This window comes from Ambystoma mexicanum, chromosome 1p, assembly GCF_040938575.1.
Source record: "Ambystoma mexicanum isolate Mex_15411 chromosome 1p, UKY_AmexF1_1, whole genome shotgun sequence".
NCBI lineage: Eukaryota > Metazoa > Chordata > Amphibia > Caudata > Ambystomatidae > Ambystoma > Ambystoma mexicanum.
Genome location: NC_090921.1, coordinates 646,824,674 through 646,845,782, shown reverse-complemented (window position 1 = coordinate 646,845,782; position 21,109 = coordinate 646,824,674).

Here is a 21,109-nt window from a genome sequence, read left to right as displayed (position 1 = left end):
GAAATGCCCTGTGCGAGTGGGGTACGTGTATCCCTGGGGTGCGCATGAACTTTCACACGCGATTGGAGAGGGGAACGTGTATAACAAGGGTTTGTGGGAAGTTTCACACGCGAAATACCCTGTGTGAGTGGGGTACGTGTATAACAGGGGTTCGCTGGAAGTTTCACATGCGCAATGCCCTGTGCGAGTGGGGTACGTGTATTCCTGGGGTGCGCGTGAAGTTTCACACGCAAGGTTCCGGCGATGGCGGATGACGGGCTGAAGTGAGTTGAAGATGGAGTTGAAGATGGAGCCCGTGTGATGAATAGAAGCGCCTGGAAGCACGTAAGTAAGCGCTTGTTGCCTGCTTCACGATGCGCTCTAACTGTCTTTTTATTTTGCAGGTACAAGTTCGGAGCGGCTGCCGGGTGCCGGAATACCCACTGGGTTAGATGTGGAAAGGAGTAATGGCACGTGAGTATTAAAGTTCCCCAATGTCTTTAAACGCACCTTGTTTTGTCTTTCAGATGCGGGATGCAGCGCCGAAGGCCTCCGGAGCGTACGAAGAGTTGGTAAGCTTTTGTCTTTCAGATGCCGGAATGCAGTGTGAAGACCTCCGGAGCGCACGAAGAGTAGGTAAGCCTTTGTCCTTCAGATGCCGGAATGCACCGCGAGGCGTTGGTGACAGCCGATGGACCAGGTAAGTGAAGAGCTGTCACTGAAGACCGTAATGCTAACCTGTTCTTTCTTGTCTTTATAGGTGTTGCTGAAGACTGGATTCAGGATGGTAAGCCTTTTTCCTTAGGCCCAGGATCAGATGCAGAAGACACGATGAGCGTTCTTCTGCAGAGGATGCAGAATAACGCAAAGCAAGATTCATCCATCGGGTGTGGTTTAAATAGCCTCCTGTAGTGCGTAGGTGTCTCCTTCCACAGCCACGCCTAGTAAGAAAAGAGTTCCTGCTTTCCAGAAGAGTTCCAGTGTTCTGAATCTAGGGAGTGGCTCCTGCCCCACCCAACAGGAAAAGTAGTTCCAAACAGAAGAGGATCAGAGGCTCAACTGGCAGGCAAGTAAGCAGCATGGTCTGCTGCAGGTAAGTCCACCCAAGCATTATGAGCCCGGCGCTTCCAGCGCTGGGACTGGGCATATTTATGAGCCTGGTGCCACTGGCGCCAGGACTGGGTCCAAAAGGTCCCAATTGGGACTGGTTGGCACTCGGAACCTGGGTTATGGATCTGCTTCCAAGGGAGTTGGGAAAACCCTGACCTTTTGGAAGCAGAGATCATGACAGTACCCCCCCTCAAGGCCCCTCCCAAACCGGGCTCCTCCGGGGGTTTTGGCTTGTCAGGAAATGTTCGGTGAAATCTTTTGATTAGGCGAGGAGCGTGGACATATTCAGCAGGTTCCCAGGATCTCTCTTGGGGGCCGTAGCCTTTCCAGTCAATTAGGTAAAATAGTTTAGATTTGGAGATCTTGGAGTCCAGAATGCTTTTGACTTCAAACTCGAGTTCTCCATCAACTAGGATAGGTTTTGGAGATTTACTTAGTCGGGTTTGAGGTTGCACGGGTTTTAATAGAGAGACGTGGAAGACCGGATGTATCTTCATGTGCGGGGGCAAGTCCAACTTGACCGCTACTGGGTTTACTATGGTAGTGATGGAATAGGGACCAAGGTATCTTGGGTTGAATGTGCGTGGCCCTTTTAGAGGTAGATGTTTGGTGGATAACCAGACTTGATCCCCTACTTGATATTGAGGGGCTTCCTTCCGATGTTGATCTGCTCCTTTCTTGTATTGTTCTTTAGCCCTTTGAAGGTGAGAAACAGCTTCCTTAAAGGCTTGGGTGATTGTAGAATGCAGGTAGTCTACTGCTGGTGTTTCAAGATCTTGGAGGGGATCCAACTCCGAGGTTCGAGGGTGACTGCCGTACAAAAGAAAAAACGGGGTTTTCCCAGTTCCCGAATGGACAGAGTTATTGTAGGCATATTCGGCTATCCAAAGGATGTCTTTCCAAGTTTTTTCAGTTTGTTGCAGCATGCAGCGTAAATACTGTTCCAGAGTTTGATTGGTCCTCTCGGTTTGTCCGTCGGTCTGAGGGTGGTGACTGGTCGATAGTCTCACATCAATTTGAGCCGACCGACAGCAACTTCGCCAAAAATGAGAAATAAATTGACTACCTCGATCCGAAATTAGAACCGAAGGAAAACCGTGCAGTCGGACGATGTTTTCGAGAAATTCTCGGGCCATAGTTGCTGCTGTTGGCAAGCCTTTGAGCGGAATGAAATGCGCCATCTTGGAGAATAAGTCCACGATTACTAGAATCGTATTGTATCCGGAGCATGGAGGTAGATCGGTGATGAAGTCCATAGAAAGCGTATGCCAAGGGCGAGGTGGGATGTCAATAGGGCGTAAGAGGCCTGCTGGTCTTTCCTTTTGACTCTTGTTTTGGGCGCATACTCCACAGGACATTATAAAGTCTCTGATATCTTTTTTCCAAGACGGCCACCAGAAGTAGCGCTTGATTTTTCTGAGGTCTTGGCCATACCGGGATGTCCTTCCATTAAAGAATCGTGATAACAAGCGATTACTTTTTTCTGTAAATCTGTGCTGGGTAGGTATAATCGTTCTTGGAAATACAATAAGTTGTCCTTTACTGCAAAGTCCTTTCCCTGCAGATGCCAATTCTGTATGTCTGCTGGAGTTACAAGTTGCCTGGCTTTATCCTTAACTTCCTCTATGGATTCTGTGGCGATTACACCCAGAATTCTTTGTTCGGGAATGATTGGTACAGGTTTAGGGTTGATCAAGTGTTCTTCCACTCCCATCCGAGAAAGGGCATCAGCTTTACTGTTCTTTGTACCAGGTCGATAGGTAATTATGAAGTCAAACTCGGCAAAGAATAATGCCCAACGGAGTTGTCTAGAGGATTGGGCTTTTGCGGTTTTCAAATATTGCAGGTTTCGGTGATCTGTAATCACAGTAACGGTGTGTCGGGCCCCCAGCAGATAATGCCGCCAAGCCTTAAAGGCAGACTTGATAGCCAGAAGTTCCTTGTCAGTAATCGTGTAATTGATTTCAGGAGGCGAGAATTTGCGGGACCAAAATGCCACGGGATGCAACTGATTGGTTACCGGGTCCTTTTGTGATAGAACTGCCCCCATGGCAAGGCTTGAAGCATCAGTTTCCACGATGTAGGGGAGTTCGGGGCGAGGGTGTTTTAAGATTGGTGCAGAGATAAATTTAGTCTTCAAATCCTGGAAAGCTTGTTCCGCCTCGGTAGACCATTCAAAACGTTTGTTTTTCTTTAACAAGGCAGTGATGGGCTGGACTATTCGAGAGAATTCGGGGATAAACCTGCGGTAAAAGTTAGCGAAGCCTAACATGCTTTGCACACCTTTTACGGAGGATGGTGATGGCCATTTGAGAACTGCATCGACCTTCTTTGAATCCATACGCACTCCGCCAGGTGATAATATGAATCCCAAGAATTCAACTTCAGTCACGTTGAAAACACATTTTTCCAACTTAGCGAAAAGTTTGTGTTGACGCAATCTTTCGAGGACCATTTTCACGTGTTTCCGATGTTCAGATTCCGATGAAGAATAAACGAGGATGTCGTCAATGTAAACAACAACACACACATCTATGAGCTCTCTGAGGACATCGTTCATAAAATATTGAAAGGCGGCCGGGGCATTGCAAAGTCCGAAGGGCATGACCTGATATTCAAATAGCCCATACTTGGTGTGGAAGGCCGTCTTCCATTCATCGCCCTCTTTTACTCGTACCAAGTGGTAAGCTCCTCTAAGATCCAGCTTTGTATATATGCATGCTTTTCTGACTTCGTCCAGGAGTTCAGGGATCAAAGGTAACGGATATCTATTCTTAACGGTGATCTGGTTCAGGGAGCGATAATCTATACAAGTTCTGAGGTCTCCTTCCTTTTTTGGAACGAAGAACAAAGCTGAAGAAGCAGGGGACTTGGAAGGACGAATAAACCCATTTGTCAGGTATTGATCCAGGTATTGTCGAAGGTGAAGGTTCTCAGGCTCGGTGAGGACATAAATTCTACTACAAGGAGGAGTAGATCCAGGTATCAGGTCTATCTGGCAGTCATAAGACCTATGAGGAGGTAGAGAGTTAGCCTGATCCTTCCGGAAAACATCTTGGTATTCTAGGTATTCGGGAGGTAACTGGGGAGTCTCTGAAGAAATTGCTGCCAGTGCCACACCAGGTGGAGGGTGACAAGTAGAGACACATTCTGGAAACTGGACCGTTCTTGCTCGCCAATCGATCAGAGGATTGTGTTTCTCTAACCAAGGTATTCCTAGAATAATCTGAAACTGAGGGGCCTTGATCACATCGAACACGATCTTCTCATGGTGTCCATCTTGACTTACTAGCGTCACCTCTTGAGTGGTATGCGTTACTGGCCCGGAGGCTATCTCCGTACCATCCACCGTAGTAATGACGTCCTTTACAGCCTTGGGACAAAGAGTTAGATTCATCCTCAAAACCATTTAGTGATCCACATAATTGCCGATGGCACCGCTGTCGACGTAAGCTTCAATTGCATGTAATCGATCCGGATTATCAGGGCTAATGAGGACCATAGGTATCACGAAATGCGAGGTCACCGAACTGGTTTTCACGCTCGGCAAGAGGACCTCTATTCTTGTCGGGCGAGGTCGTTTCCCTGCTCAGAGTTTGTAACTTTGGTAACTGCAGCTCCTACTGCCTTCTTGGCAGGTTTCACCGGACAGTCTCGAAGAAAGTGCCCTGAGTTTCCGCAATAGAGGCATAATTGCAACTGTTTTCTCCTTTCCCGCTCCTTTTGTGTTAGAGGACCTTTCAGACCCCCTATTTGCATGGGTTCCCCGGAGTCTACTCCTTTGGAAGGAGTTGGCGGTTTGGAAAATACTCGAGCATCAAACTTGGAACGATCGGCCTTCCTGTTCTGCAGTCTGTGATCTATTTGAACGACTAAGTCTATATAGTCCGAACAATCTTGTGGGGGATTCACTACTTGGGCTAACACATCTTTGAGCTCTCCACGTAGACCTCTATAAAACAGCGTAATCCTTTTGTCCTTAGGCCATTGAGTTTCCACTATCAGTCTGTTGAAAGACGCAATATAAGCCAAAAGGTCTTGATTACCTTGTCGCAACGAAAGAAGCTCATTGTCCAAGGCCTGCCCCTGTGAATGTCTTGCGAACAGTTTTTCCATACTGAGCTGAAAAGCTTGAAAACCATGGAGGACCGGATCATCTTGATTTACTAGAGGGATCGACCAGTCTGCCGCATTGCCACTAAGGTACGAAAGCACGAAAGCTACTTTAGCTTGATCAGTTGGAAAGGCTGCTGGCCGGCATAAGAAATGCAACCGGCACTGATTGATAAATACTGCAAACCTCTTTGGGTCACCAGAAAATCGTTCGGGCGGAGCCAGAGGTACATTCCCAGGTAGGTTGATCTGCACTGGATTCATAGAGGATGTAGAAGGAAGATTTCCCCCAGATGCGGGTAAAGGGGTCTGTCCGGCTTGTGACTGTAGCAATTGTCTAGCGAGATCATCTGTTAGCTCCTTGGAAATAATCAGTTCCCTTCTTAGAGCGTTCGTTTCCTGACGGGCTGCATGCACTTCTGCCCTTAGTTCCCCAAGTAACTGGGCTAGCTGGTCGGTATCCGAGGTTTCCATAGCGCCTGGACGGGAGTTTTGTGGTAGGCTTTGCGTTCTGTAACGCTCACCTGATTCCCGTAGAGGCGCCGGTCTTGACTGGGCGTATACCGTATCTTCAAAGGTGATGTGCAACACACGGCTGGCTCTTTGGGCTGGACCTCTGTGCACTGTATGTCTGACTTGAAGGGTGAGATGTCTACAGATAGAAAATATGGGATTAAGGAACTGGGTTATTGAATGTCTCTCTCTTCTTCCCTTTCTCTTCTCCTGTAGAACCCCAAAGGTTAACGCTCTCACCTTAGGTAAGTGAACGCCGTGCTCTCCATCTGCCTCGGGGCAGGGTGCTGTAACCAGTTTCTTCACTGGATAAGGGGAGCAGGCCTCTTGACTTCAGAGGACTGCTGTCCGTCGTTTACTGCACGAACGGTAAGTTTCGAGTAACTCTAATGTCTTTAAAGTCTTTAGTAATGATGTTTCTTTTTTTGCAGGGTTCCGGCGATGGCGGATGACGGGCTGAAGTGAGTTGAAGATGGAGCCCGTGTGATGAATAGAAGCGCCTGGAAGCACGTAAGTAAGCGCTTGTTGCCTGCCTCACGATGCGCTCTAACTGTCTTTTTATTTTGCAGGTACAAGTTCGGAGCGGCTGCCGGGTGCCGGAATACCCACTGGGTTAGATGTGGAAAGGAGTAATGGCACGTGAGTATTAAAGTTCCCCAATGTCTTTAAACGCACCTTGTTTTGTCTTTCAGATGCGGGATGCAGCGCCGAAGGACTCCGGAGCGTGCAAAGAGTTGGTAAGCTTTTGTCTTTCAGATGCCGGAAAGCAGTGTGAAGACCTCCGGAGCGCACGAAGAGTAGGTAAGCCTTTGTCCTTCAGATGCCGGAATGCACCGCGAGGCGTTGGTGACAGCCGATGGACCAGGTAAGTGAAGAGCTGTCACTGAAGACTGTAATGCTAACCTGTTCTTTCTTGTCTTTATAGGTGTTGCTGAAGACTGGATTCAGGATGGTAAGCCTTTTTCCTTAGGCCCAGGATCAGATGCAGAAGACACGATGAGCGTTCTGCTGCAGAGGATGCAGAATAACGCAAAGCAAGATTCATCCATCGGGTGTGGTTTAAATAGCCTCCTGTAGTGCTTAGGTGTCTCCTTCCACAGCCACGCCTAGTAAGAAAAGAGTTCCTGCTTTCCAGAAGAGTTCCAGTGTTCTGAATCTAGGGAGTGGCTCCTGCCCCACCCAACAGGAAAAGTAGTTCCAAACAGAAGAGGATCAGAGGCTCAACTGGCAGGCAAGTAAGCAGCATGGTCTGCTGCAGGTAAGTCCACCCAAGCATTATGAGCCCGGCTCTTCCAGCGCTGGGACTGGGCATATTTATGAGCCTGATGCCACTGGCGCCAGGACTGGGTCCAAAAGGTCCCAATTGGGACTGGTTGGCACTCGGAACCTGGGTTATAGATCTGCTTCCAAGGGAGTTGGGAAAACCCTGACCTTTTGGAAGCAGAGATCATGACACCCTGTTATACACATACCCCACTCGCACAGGGCATTTCGCGTGAGAAACTTCCTGTGAACCCCTGTTATACACGTTCCCCTCTCCAATCGCGTGTGAAACTTCCCGCGCACCCCAGGAATACACGTAGCCCACTCGCACAGGGCATTTCGCGTGTGAAACTTCACGCGCACCCCAGGAATACACGTACCCCACTCGCACAGGGCATTGCGCATGTGAAACTTCCAGCGAACCCCTGTTATACACGTACCCCACTCACACAGGGCATTTCGCGTGTGAAACTTCCCACGAACCCTTGTTATACACGTTCCCCTCTCCAATCGCGTGTGAAAGTTCATGCGCACCCCAGGGATACACGTACCCCACTCGCACAGGGCATTTCGCATGTGAAACTTCCCGCGAACCCCTCTTATACACGTACCCCACTCGCACAGGGCATTTCGCGTGTGAAACTTCCCACGAACCCCTGTTAAACACATTCCCCTCTCCAATCGCATGTGAAACTTCCCGCGCACCCCAGGAATACACGTACCCCACTCGCACAGGGCATTTCACGTGTGAAACTTCACGCACACCCCAGGAATACACGTACCCCACTGGCACAGGGCCGATCGCATGTGAAACTTTCCGCGCACCCCAGGAATACATGTATCCCACTCGCACAGGGCCTATCGCATGTGAAACTTCCCGCGTACCCCAGGAATACACGTACCCCACTCGCCCAGGGCATTTCGCGTGTGAAACTTCCCGCGAACCCCTGTTATACACGTTCCCCTCTCCAATTGCGTGCGAAACTTCCCGCGCACCCCAGGAATACACGTACCCCACTCGCACAGGGCACTTCGCGTGTGAAACTTCACGCGCACCCCAGGAATACACGTACACCACTCGAACAGGGCATTTCGCATGTGAAACTTCCCGCGAATCCCTGTTATACACGTACCCCACGCGCACAGGCCATTTCGCGTGTGAAACTTCCCGCAAACCCCTCTTATACATGTTCCCCTCTCCAATCGCGTGTGAACCTTCCCGCGCACCCCAGGAATACACGTACCCCACTCGCACAGGGCATTTCGCGTGTGAAACTTCACGCGCACCCCAGGAATACACGTACCCCACTCGCACAGGGCATTGCGCATGTGAAACTTCCAGCGAACCCCTGTTATACACGTACCCCACTCACACAGGGCATTTCGCGTGTGAAACTTCCCACGAACCCTTGTTATACACGTTCCCCTCTCCAATCGCGTGTGAAAGTTCATGCGCACCCCAGGGATACACGTACCCCACTCGCACAGGGCATTTCGCATGTGAAACTTCCCGCGAACCCCTCTTATACACGTACCCCACTCGCACAGGGCATTTCGCGTGTGAAACTTCCCACGAACCCCTGTTAAACACGTTCCCCTCTCCAATCGCATGTGAAACTTCCCGCGCACCCCAGGAATACACGTACCCCACTTGCACAGGGCATTTCACGTGTGAAACTTCACGCGCACCCCAGGAATACACGTACCCCACTGGCACAGGGCCGATCGCGTGTGAAACTTTCCGCGCACCCCAGGAATACACGTACCCCACTGGCACAGGGCCTATCGCGTGTGAAACTTCCAGCGCACCACAGGAATACACGTACCCCACTCGCACAGGGCATTTCGCGTGTGAAACTTCCCGCAAACACCTGTTATACACGTTCCCCTCTCCAATTGCGTGCGAAACTTCCCGCGCACCCCAGGAATACACGTACCCCACTCGCACAGCGCATTTTGCCTGTGAAACTTCACACGCATCCCAGGAATACACGTACCCCACTCGCACAGGGCATTTCGCATGTGAAACTTCCCGCGAATCCCTTTTATACACGTACCCCACTCGCACAGGGCATTTCGCGTGTGAAACTTCCTGTGAACCCCTGTTATACACGTTCCCCTCTCCAATCGCGTGTGAAACTTCCCGCGCACCCCAGGAATACATTACCCCACTCGCACAGGGCATTTCACATGTGAAACTTCCCGCGAACCCCTCTTATACACGTACCCCACTCGCACAGGGCATTTCGCATGTGAAACTTCCCACGAACCCCTGTTATACACGTTCCCCTCTCCAATCGCGTGAGAAACTTCCTGCGCACCCCAGGAATACACGTAACCCACTCGCACAGGGCATTTCACGTGTGAAACTTCACGCGCACCCCAGGAATACACGTACCCCACTGGCACAGGGCCTATCGCGTGTGAAACTTCCAGCGCACCCCAGGAATACATGTAATCCACTCGCAAAGGGCATTTCACGTGTGAATCTTCCCGCAAACCCCTGTTATACACGTTCCCCTCTCCAATCGCGTGTGAAACTTCCCACGCACTACAGGAATACACGTACCCCACTCGCACAGCGCATTTCGCGTGTGAAACTTCATGCGCACCCCAGGAATACACGTACCCCACTCGCACAGGGCATTTCGCGTGTGAAACTTCCTGCGAATCCCTGTGTAACGCTCACCTGATTCCCGTAGAGGCGCCGGTCTTGACTGGGCGTATACCGTATCTTCAAAGGTGATGTGCAACACACGGCTGGCTCTTTGGGCTGGACCTCTGTGCACTGTATGTCTGACTTGAAGGGTGAGATGTCTGCAGATAGAAAATATGGGATTAAGGAACTGGGTTATTGAATGTCTCTCTCTTCTTCCCTTTCTCTTCTCCTGTAGAACCCCAAAGGTTAACGCTCTCACCTTAGGTATGTGAACGCCGTGCTCTCCATCTGCCTCGGGGCAGGGTGCTGTAACCAGTTTCTTCACTGGATAAGGGGAGCAGGCCTCTTGACTTCAGAGGACTGCTGTCCGTCGTTTACTGCACGAACGGTAAGTTTCGAGTAACTCTAATGTCTTTAAAGTCTTTAGTAATGATGTTTCTTTTTTTGCAAGGTTCCGGCGATGGCGGATGACGGGCTGAAGTGAGTTGAAGATGGAGCCCGTGTGATGAATAGAAGCGCCTGGAAGCACGTAAGTAAGCGCTTGTTGCCTGCTTTACGATGCGCTCTAACTGTCTTTTTATTTTGCAGGTACAAGTTCGGAGCGGCTGCCGGGTGCCGGAATACCCACTGGGTTAGATGTGGAAAGGAGTAATGGCACGTGAGTATTAAAGTTCCCCAATGTCTTTAAACGCACCTTGTTTTGTCTTTCAGATGCGGGATGCAGCGCCGAAGGCCTCCGGAGCGTGCGAAGAGTTGGTAAGCTTTTGTCTTTCAGATGCCAGAATGCAGTGTGAAGACCTCCGGAGCGCACGAAGAGTAGGTAAGCCTTTGTCCTTCAGATGCCGGAATGCACTGCGAGGCGTTGGTGACAGCCGATGGACCAGGTAAGTGAAGAGCTGTCACTGAAGACCGTAATGCTAACCTGTTCTTTCTTGTCTTTATAGGTGTTGCTGAAGACTGGATTCAGGATGGTAAGCCTTTTTCCTTAGGCCCAGGATCAGATGCAGAAGACACGATGAGCGTTCTTCTGCAGAGGATGCAGAATAACGCAAAGCAAGATTCATCCATCGGGTGTGGTTTAAATAGCCTCCTGTAGTGCTTAGGTGTCTCCTTCCACAGCCACGCCTAGTAAGAAAAGAGTTCCTGCTTTCCAGAAGAGTTCCAGTGTTCTGAATCTAGGGAGTGGCTCCTGCCCCACCCAACAGGAAAAGTAGTTCCAAACAGAAGAGGATCAGAGGCTCAACTGGCAGGCAAGTAAGCAGCATGGTCTGCTGCAGGTAAGCCCACCCAAGCATTATGAGCCCGGCGCTTCCAGCGCTGGGACTGGGCATATTTATGAGCCTGGTGCCACTGGCGCCAGGACTGGGTCCAAAAGGTCCCAATTGGGACTGGCTGGCACTCGGAACCTGGGTTATGGATCTGCTTCCAAGGGAGTTGGGAAAACCCTGACCTTTTGGAAGCAGAGATCATGACAGTACCCCCCCTCAAGGCCCCTCCCAAACCGGGCTCCTCCGGGGGTTTTGGCTTGTCAGGAAATGTTCGGTGAAATCTTTTGATTAGGCGAGGAGCGTGGACATATTCAGCAGGTTCCCAGGATCTCTCTTGGGGGCCGTAGCCTTTCCAGTCAATTAGGTAAAATAGTTTAGATTTGGAGATCTTGGAGTCCAGAATGCTTTTGACTTCAAACTCGAGTTCTCCATCAACTAGGATAGGTTTTGGAGATTTACTTAGTCGGGTTTGAGGTTGCACGGGTTTTAATAGAGAGACGTGGAAGACCGGATGTATCTTCATGTGCGGGGGCAAGTCCAACTTGACCGCTACTGGGTTTACTATGGTAGTGATGGAATAGGGACCAAGGTATCTTGGGTTGAATGTGCGTGGCCCTTTTAGAGGTAGATGTTTGGTGGATAACCAGACTTGATCCCCTACTTGATATTGAGGGGCTTCCTTCCGATGTTGATCTGCTCCTTTCTTGTATTGTTCTTTAGCCCTTTGAAGGTGAGAAACAGCTTCCTTAAAGGCTTGGGTGATTGTAGAATGCAGGTAGTCTACTGCTGGTGTTTCAAGATCTTGGAGGGGATCCAACTCCGAGGTTCGAGGGTGACTGCCGTACAAAAGAAAAAACGGGGTTTTCCCAGTTCCCGAATGGACAGAGTTATTGTAGGCATATTCGGCTATCCAAAGGATGTCTTTCCAAGTTTTTTCAGTTTGTTGCAGCATGCAGCGTAAATACTGTTCCAGAGTTTGATTGGTCCTCTCGGTTTGTCCGTCGGTCTGAGGGTGGTGACTGGTCGATAGTCTCACATCAATTTGAGCCGACCGACAGCAACTTCGCCAAAAATGAGAAATAAATTGACTACCTCGATCCGAAATTAGAACCGAAGGAAAACCGTGCAGTCGGACGATGTTTTCGAGAAATTCTCGGGCCATAGTTGCTGCTGTTGGCAAGCCTTTGAGCGGAATGAAATGCGCCATCTTGGAGAATAAGTCCACGATTACTAGAATCGTATTGTATCCGGAGCATGGAGGTAGATCGGTGATGAAGTCCATAGAAAGCGTATGCCAAGGGCGAGGTGGGATGTCAATAGGGCGTAAGAGGCCTGCTGGTCTTTCCTTTTGACTCTTGTTTTGGGCGCATACTCCACAGGACATTATAAAGTCTCTGATATCTTTTTTCCAAGACGGCCACCAGAAGTAGCGCTTGATTTTTCTGAGGTCTTGGCCATACCGGGATGTCCTTCCATTAAAGAATCGTGATAACAAGCGATTACTTTTTTCTGTAAATCTGTGCTGGGTAGGTATAATCGTTCTTGGAAATACGATAAGTTGTCCTTTACTGCAAAGTCCTTTCCCTGCAGATGCCAATTCTGTATGTCTGCTGGAGTTACAAGTTGCCTGGCTTTATCCTTAACTTCCTCTATGGATTCTGTGGCGATTACACCCAGAATTCTTTGTTCGGGAATGATTGGTACAGGTTTAGGGTTGATCAAGTGTTCTTCCACTCCCATCCGAGAAAGGGCATCAGCTTTACTGTTCTTTGTACCAGGTCGATAGGTAATTATGAAGTCAAACTCGGCAAAGAATAATGCCCAACGGAGTTGTCTAGAGGATTGGGCTTTTGCGGTTTTCAAATATTGCAGGTTTCGGTGATCTGTAATCACAGTAACGGTGTGTCGGGCCCCCAGCAGATAATGCCGCCAAGCCTTAAAGGCAGACTTGATAGCCAGAAGTTCCTTGTCAGTAATCGTGTAATTGATTTCAGGAGGCGAGAATTTGCGGGACCAAAATGCCACGGGATGCAACTGATTGGTTACCGGGTCCTTTTGTGATAGAACTGCCCCCATGGCAAGGCTTGAAGCATCAGTTTCCACGATGTAGGGGAGTTCGGGGCGAGGGTGTTTTAAGATTGGTGCAGAGATAAATTTAGTCTTCAAATCCTGGAAAGCTTGTTCCGCCTCGGTAGACCATTCAAAACGTTTGTTTTTCTTTAACAAGGCAGTGATGGGCTGGACTATTCGAGAGAATTCGGGGATAAACCTGCGGTAAAAGTTAGCGAAGCCTAACATGCTTTGCACACCTTTTACGGAGGATGGTGATGGCCATTTGAGAACTGCATCGACCTTCTTTGAATCCATACGCACTCCGCCAGGTGATAATATGAATCCCAAGAATTCAACTTCAGTCACGTTGAAAACACATTTTTCCAACTTAGCGAAAAGTTTGTGTTGACGCAATCTTTCGAGGACCATTTTCACGTGTTTCCGATGTTCAGATTCCGATGAAGAATAAACGAGGATGTCGTCAATGTAAACAACAACACACACATCTATGAGCTCTCTGAGGACATCGTTCATAAAATATTGAAAGGCGGCCGGGGCATTGCAAAGTCCGAAGGGCATGACCTGATATTCAAATAGCCCATACTTGGTGTGGAAGGCCGTCTTCCATTCATCGCCCTCTTTTACTCGTACCAAGTGGTAAGCTCCTCTAAGATCCAGCTTTGTATATATGCATGCTTTTCTGACTTCGTCCAGGAGTTCAGGGATCAAAGGTAACGGATATCTATTCTTAACGGTGATCTGGTTCAGGGAGCGATAATCTATACAAGTTCTGAGGTCTCCTTCCTTTTTTGGAACGAAGAACAAAGCTGAAGAAGCAGGGGACTTGGAAGGACGAATAAACCCATTTGTCAGGTATTGATCCAGGTATTGTCGAAGGTGAAGGTTCTCAGGCTCGGTGAGGGCATAAATTCTACTACAAGGAGGAGTAGATCCAGGTATCAGGTCTATCTGGCAGTCATAAGACCTATGAGGAGGTAGAGAGTTAGCCTGATCCTTCCGGAAAACATCTTGGTATTCTAGGTATTCGGGAGGTAACTGGGGAGTCTCTGAAGAAATTGCTGCCAGTGCCACACCAGGTGGAGGGTGACAAGTAGAGACACATTCTGGAAACTGGACCGTTCTTGCTCGCCAATCGATCAGAGGATTGTGTTTCTCTAACCAAGGTATTCCTAGAATAATCTGAAACTGAGGGGCCTTGATCACATCGAACACGATCTTCTCATGGTGTCCATCTTGACTTACTAGCGTCATCTCTTGAGTGGTATGCGTTACTGGCCCGGAGGCTATCTCCGTACCATCCACCGTAGTAATGACCTCCTTTACAGCCTTGGGACAAAGAGTTAGATTCATCCTCAAAACCATTTAGTGATCCACATAATTGCCGATGGCACCGCTGTCGACGTAAGCTTCAATTGCATGTAATCGATCCGGATTATCAGGGCTAATGAGGACCATAGGTATCCCGAAATGCGAGGTCACGGAACTGGTTTTCACGCTCGGCAAGAGGACCTCTATTCTTGTCGGGCGAGGTCGTTTCCCTGCTCAGAGTTTGTAACTTTGGTATCTGCAGCTCCTACTGCCTTCTTGGCAGGTTTCACCGGACAGTCTCGAAGAAAGTGCCCTGAGTTTCCGCAATAGAGGCATAATTGCAACTGTTTTCTCCTTTCCCGCTCCTTTTGTGTTAGAGGACCTTTCAGACCCCCTATTTGCATGGGTTCCCCGGAGTCTACTCCTTTGGAAGGAGTTGGCGGTTTGGAAAATACTCGAGCATCAAACTTGGAACGATCGGCCTTCCTGTTCTGCAGTCTGTGATCTATTTGAACGACTAAGTCTATATAGTCCGAACAATCTTGTGGGGGATTCACTACTTGGGCTAACACATCTTTGAGCTCTCCACGTAGACCTCTATAAAACAGCGTAATCCTTTTGTCCTTAGGCCATTGAGTTTCCACTATCAGTCTGTTGAAAGACGCAATATAAGCCAAAAGGTCTTGATTACCTTGTCGCAACGAAAGAAGCTCATTGTCCAAGGCCTGCCCCTGTGAATGTCTTGCGAACAGTTTTTCCATACTGAGCTGAAAAGCTTGAAAACCATGGAGGACCGGATCATCTTGATTTACTAGAGGGATCGACCAGTCTGCCGCATTGCCACTAAGGTACGAAAGCACGAAAGCTACTTTAGCTTGATCAGTTGGAAAGGCTGCTGGCCGGCATAAGAAATGCAACCGGCACTGATTGATAAATACTGCAAACCTCTTTGGGTCACCAGAAAATCGTTCGGGCGGAGCCAGAGGTACATTCCCAGGTAGGTTGATCTGCACTGGATTCATAGAGGATGTAGAAGGAAGATTTCCCCCAGATGCGGGTAAAGGGGTCTGTCCGGCTTGTGACTGTAGCAATTGTCTAGCGAGATCATCTGTTAGCTCCTTGGAAATAATCAGTTCCCTTCTTAGAGCGTTCGTTTCCTGACGGGCTGCATGCACTTCTGCCCTTAGTTCCCCAAGTAACTGGGCTAGCTGGTCGGTATCCGAGGTTTCCATAGCGCCTGGACGGGAGTTTTGTGGTAGGCTTTGCGTTCTGTAACGCTCACCTGATTCCCGTAGAGGCGCCGGTCTTGACTGGGCGTATACCGTATCTTCAAAGGTGATGTGCAACACACGGCTGGCTCTTTGGGCTGGACCTCTGTGCACTGTATGTCTGACTTGAAGGGTGAGATGTCTACAGATAGAAAATATGGGATTAAGGAACTGGGTTATTGAATGTCTCTCTCTTCTTCCCTTTCTCTTCTCCTGTAGAACCCCAAAGGTTAACGCTCTCACCTTAGGTAAGTGAACGCCGTGCTCTCCATCTGCCTCGGGGCAGGGTGCTGTAACCAGTTTCTTCACTGGATAAGGGGAGCAGGCCTCTTGACTTCAGAGGACTGCTGTCCGTCGTTTACTGCACGAACGGTAAGTTTCGAGTAACTCTAATGTCTTTAAAGTCTTTAGTAATGATGTTTCTTTTTTTGCAGGGTTCCGGCGATGGCGGATGACGGGCTGAAGTGAGTTGAAGATGGAGCCCGTGTGATGAATAGAAGCGCCTGGAAGCACGTAAGTAAGCGCTTGTTGCCTGCCTCACGATGCGCTCTAACTGTCTTTTTATTTTGCAGGTACAAGTTCGGAGCGGCTGCCGGGTGCCGGAATACCCACTGGGTTAGATGTGGAAAGGAGTAATGGCACGTGAGTATTAAAGTTCCCCAATGTCTTTAAACGCACCTTGTTTTGTCTTTCAGATGCGGGATGCAGCGCCGAAGGCCTCCGGAGCGTGCAAAGAGTTGGTAAGCTTTTGTCTTTCAGATGCCGGAAAGCAGTGTGAAGACCTCCGGAGCGCACGAAGAGTAGGTAAGCCTTTGTCCTTCAGATGCCGGAATGCACCGCGAGGCGTTGGTGACAGCCGATGGACCAGGTAAGTGAAGAGCTGTCACTGAAGACTGTAATGCTAACCTGTTCTTTCTTGTCTTTATAGGTGTTGCTGAAGACTGGATTCAGGATGGTAAGCCTTTTTCCTTAGGCCCAGGATCAGATGCAGAAGACACGATGAGCGTTCTGCTGCAGAGGATGCAGAATAACGCAAAGCAAGATTCATCCATCGGGTGTGGTTTAAATAGCCTCCTGTAGTGCTTAGGTGTCTCCTTCCACAGCCACGCCTAGTAAGAAAAGAGTTCCTGCTTTCCAGAAGAGTTCCAGTGTTCTGAATCTAGGGAGTGGCTCCTGCCCCACCCAACAGGAAAAGTAGTTCCAAACAGAAGAGGATCAGAGGCTCAACTGGCAGGCAAGTAAGCAGCATGGTCTGCTGCAGGTAAGTCCACCCAAGCATTATGAGCCCGGCTCTTCCAGCGCTGGGACTGGGCATATTTATGAGCCTGATGCCACTGGCGCCAGGACTGGGTCCAAAAGGTCCCAATTGGGACTGGTTGGCACTCGGAACCTGGGTTATAGATCTGCTTCCAAGGGAGTTGGGAAAACCCTGACCTTTTGGAAGCAGAGATCATGACACCCTGTTATACACATACCCCACTCGCACAGGGCATTTCGCGTGAGAAACTTCCTGTGAACCCCTGTTATACACGTTCCCCTCTCCAATCGCGTGTGAAACTTCCCGCGCACCCCAGGAATACACGTAGCCCACTCGCACAGGGCATTTCGCGTGTGAAACTTCACGCGCACCCCAGGAATACACGTACCCCACTCGCACAGGGCATTGCGCATGTGAAACTTCCAGCGAACCCCTGTTATACACGTACCCCACTCACACAGGGCATTTCGCGTGTGAAACTTCCCACAAACCCTTGTTATACACGTTCCCCTCTCCAATCGCGTGTGAAAGTTCATGCGCACCCCAGGGATACACGTACCCCACTCGCACAGGGCATTTCGCATGTGAAACTTCCCGCGAACCCCTCTTATACACGTACCCCACTCGCACAGGGCATTTCGCGTGTGAAACTTCCCACGAACCCCTGTTAAACACATTCCCCTCTCCAATCGCATGTGAAACTTCCCGCGCACCCCAGGAATACACGTACCCCACTCGCACAGGGCATTTCACGTGTGAAACTTCACGCGCACCCCAGGAATACACGTACCCCACTGGCACAGGGCCGATCGCATGTGAAACTTTCCGCGCACCCCAGGAATACATGTATCCCACTCGCACAGGGCCTATCGCATGTGAAACTTCCCGCGCACCCCAGGAATACACGTACCCCACTCGCACAGGGCATTTCGCGTGTGAAACTTCCCGCAAACCCCTGTTATACACGTTCCCCTCTCCAATTGCGTGCAAAACTTCCCGCGCACCCCAGGAATACACGTACCCCACTCGCACAGGGCACTTCGCGTGTGAAACTTCACGCGCACCCCAGGAATACACGTACACCACTCGAACAGGGCATTTCGCATGTGAAACTTCCCGCGAATCCCTGTTATACACGTACCCCACGCGCACAGGCCATTTCGCGTGTGAAACTTCCCGCAAACCCCTCTTATACATGTTCCCCTCTCCAATCGCGTGTGAACCTTCCCGCGCACCCCAGGAATACACGTACCCCACTCGCACAGGGCATTTCGCGTGTGAAACTTCACGCGCACCCCAGGAATACACGTACCCCACTCGCACAGGGCATTGCGCATGTGAAACTTCCAGCGAACCCCTGTTATACACGTACCCCACTCACACAGGGCATTTCGCGTGTGAAACTTCCCACGAACCCTTGTTATACACGTTCCCCTCTCCAATCGCGTGTGAAAGTTCATGCGCACCCCAGGGATACACGTACCCCACTCGCACAGGGCATTTCGCATGTGAAACTTCCCGCGAACCCCTCTTATACACGTACCCCACTCGCACAGGGCATTTCGCGTGTGAAACTTCCCACGAACCCCTGTTAAACACGTTCCCCTCTCCAATCGCATGTGAAACTTCCCGCGCACCCCAGGAATACACGTACCCCACTTGCACAGGGCATTTCACGTTTGAAACTTCACGCGCACCCCAGGAATACACGTACCCCACTGGCACAGGGCCGATCGCGTGTGAAACTTTCCGCGCACCCCAGGAATACACGTACCCCACTGGCACAGGGCCTATCGCGTGTGAAACTTCCAGCGCACCACAGGAATACACGTACCCCACTCGCACAGGGCATTTCGCGTGTGAAACTTCCCGCAAACACCTGTTATACACGTTCCCCTCTCCAATTGCGTGAGAAACTTCCCGCGCACCCCAGGAATACACGTACCCCACTCGCACAGCGCATTTTGCCTGTGAAACTTCACACGCATCCCAGGAATACACGTACCCCACTCGCACAGGGCATTTCGCATGTGAAACTTCCCGCGAATCCCTTTTATACACGTACCCCACTCGCACAGGGCATTTCGCGTGTGAAACTTCCTGTGAACCCCTGTTATACACGTTCCCCTCTCCAATCGCGTGTGAAACTTCCCGCGCACCCCAGGAATACATTACCCCACTCGCACAGGGCATTTCACATGTGAAACTTCCCGCGAACCCCTCTTATACACGTACCCCACTCGCACAGGGCATTTCGCATGTGAAACTTCCCACGAACCCCTGTTATACACGTTCCCCTCTCCAATCGCGTGAGAAACTTCCTGCGCACCCCAGGAATACACGTAACCCACTCGCACAGGGCATTTCACGTGTGAAACTTCACGCGCACCCCAGGAATACACGTACCCCACTGGCACAGGGCCTATCGCGTGTGAAACTTCCAGCGCACCCCAGGAATACACGTAATCCACTCGCAAAGGGCATTTCACGTGTGAATCTTCCCGCAAACCCCTGTTATACACGTTCCCCTCTCCAATCGCGTGTGAAACTTCCCACGCACTACAGGAATACACGTACCCCACTCGCACAGCGCATTTCGCGTGTGAAACTTCATGCGCACCCCAGGAATACACGTACCCCACTCGCACAGGGCATTTCGCGTGTGAAACTTCCTGCGAATCCCTGTGTAACGCTCACCTGATTCCCGTAGAGGCGCCGGTCTTGACTGGGCGTATACCGTATCTTCAAAGGTGATGTGCAACACACGGCTGGCTCTTTGGGCTGGACCTCTGTGCACTGTATGTCTGACTTGAAGGCTGAGATTTCTGCAGATAGAAAATATGGGATTAAGGAACTGGGTTATTGAATGTCTCTCTCTTCTTCCCTTTCTCTTCTCCTGTAGAACCCCAAAGGTTAACGCTCTCACCTTAGGTATGTGAACGCCGTGCTCTCCATCTGCCTCGGGGCAGGGTGCTGTAACCAGTTTCTTCACTGGATAAGGGGAGCAGGCCTCTTGACTTCAGAGGACTGCTGTCCGTCGTTTACTGCACGAACGGTAAGTTTCGAGTAACTCTAATGTCTTTAAAGTCTTTAGTAATGATATTTCTTTTTTTGCAAGGTTCCGGCGATGGCGGATGACGGGCTGAAGTGAGTTGAAGATGGAGCCCGTGTGATGAATAGAAGCGCCTGGAAGCACGTAAGTAAGCGCTTGTTGCCTGCTTCACGATGCGCTCTAACTGTCTTTTTATTTTGCAGGTACAAGTTCGGAGCGGCTGCCGGGTGCCGGAATACCCACTGGGTTAGATGTGGAAAGGAGTAATGGCACGTGAGTATTAAAGTTCCCCAATGTCTTTAAACGCACCTTGTTTTGTCTTTCAGATGCGGGATGCAGCGCCGAAGGCCTCCGGAGCGTGCGAAGAGTTGGTAAGCTTTTGTCTTTCAGATGCCAGAATGCAGTGTGAAGACCTCCGGAGCGCACGAAGAGTAGGTAAGCCTTTGTCCTTCAGATGCCGGAATGCACCGCGAGGCGTTGGTGACAGCCGATGGACCAGGTAAGTGAAGAGCTGTCACTGAAGACCGTAATGCTAACCTGTTCTTTCTTGTCTTTATAGGTGTTGCTGAAGACTGGATTCAGGATGGTAAGCCTTTTTCCTTAGGCCCAGGATCAGATGCAGAAGACACGATGAGCGTTCTTCTGCAGAGGATGCAGAATAACGCAAAGCAAGATTCATCCATCGGGTGTGGTTTAAATAGCCTCCTGTAGTGCTTAGGTGTCTCCTTCCACAGCCACGCCTAGTAAGAAAAGAGTTCCTGCTTTCCAGAAGAGTTCCAGTGTTCTGAATCTAGGGAGTGGCTCCTGCCCCACCCAACAGGAAAAGTAGTTCCAAACAGAAGAGGATCAGAGGCTCAACTGGCAGGCAAGTAAGCAGCATGGTCTGCTGCAGGTAAGTCCACCCAAGCATTATGAGCCCGGCGCTTCCAGCGCTGGGACTGGGCATATTTATGAGCCTGGTGCCACTGGCGCCAGGACTGGGTCCAAAAGGTCCCAATTGGGACTGGCTGGCACTCGGAACCTGGGTTATGGATCTGCTTCCAAGGGAGTTGGGAAAACCCTGACCTTTTGGAAGCAGAGATCATGACAGTACCCCCCCTCAAGGCCCCTCCCAAACCGGGCTCCTCCGGGGGTTTTGGCTTGTCAGGAAATGTTCGGTGAAATCTTTTGATTAGGCGAGGAGCGTGGACATATTCAGCAGGTTCCCAGGATCTCTCTTGGGGGCCGTAGCCTTTCCAGTCAATT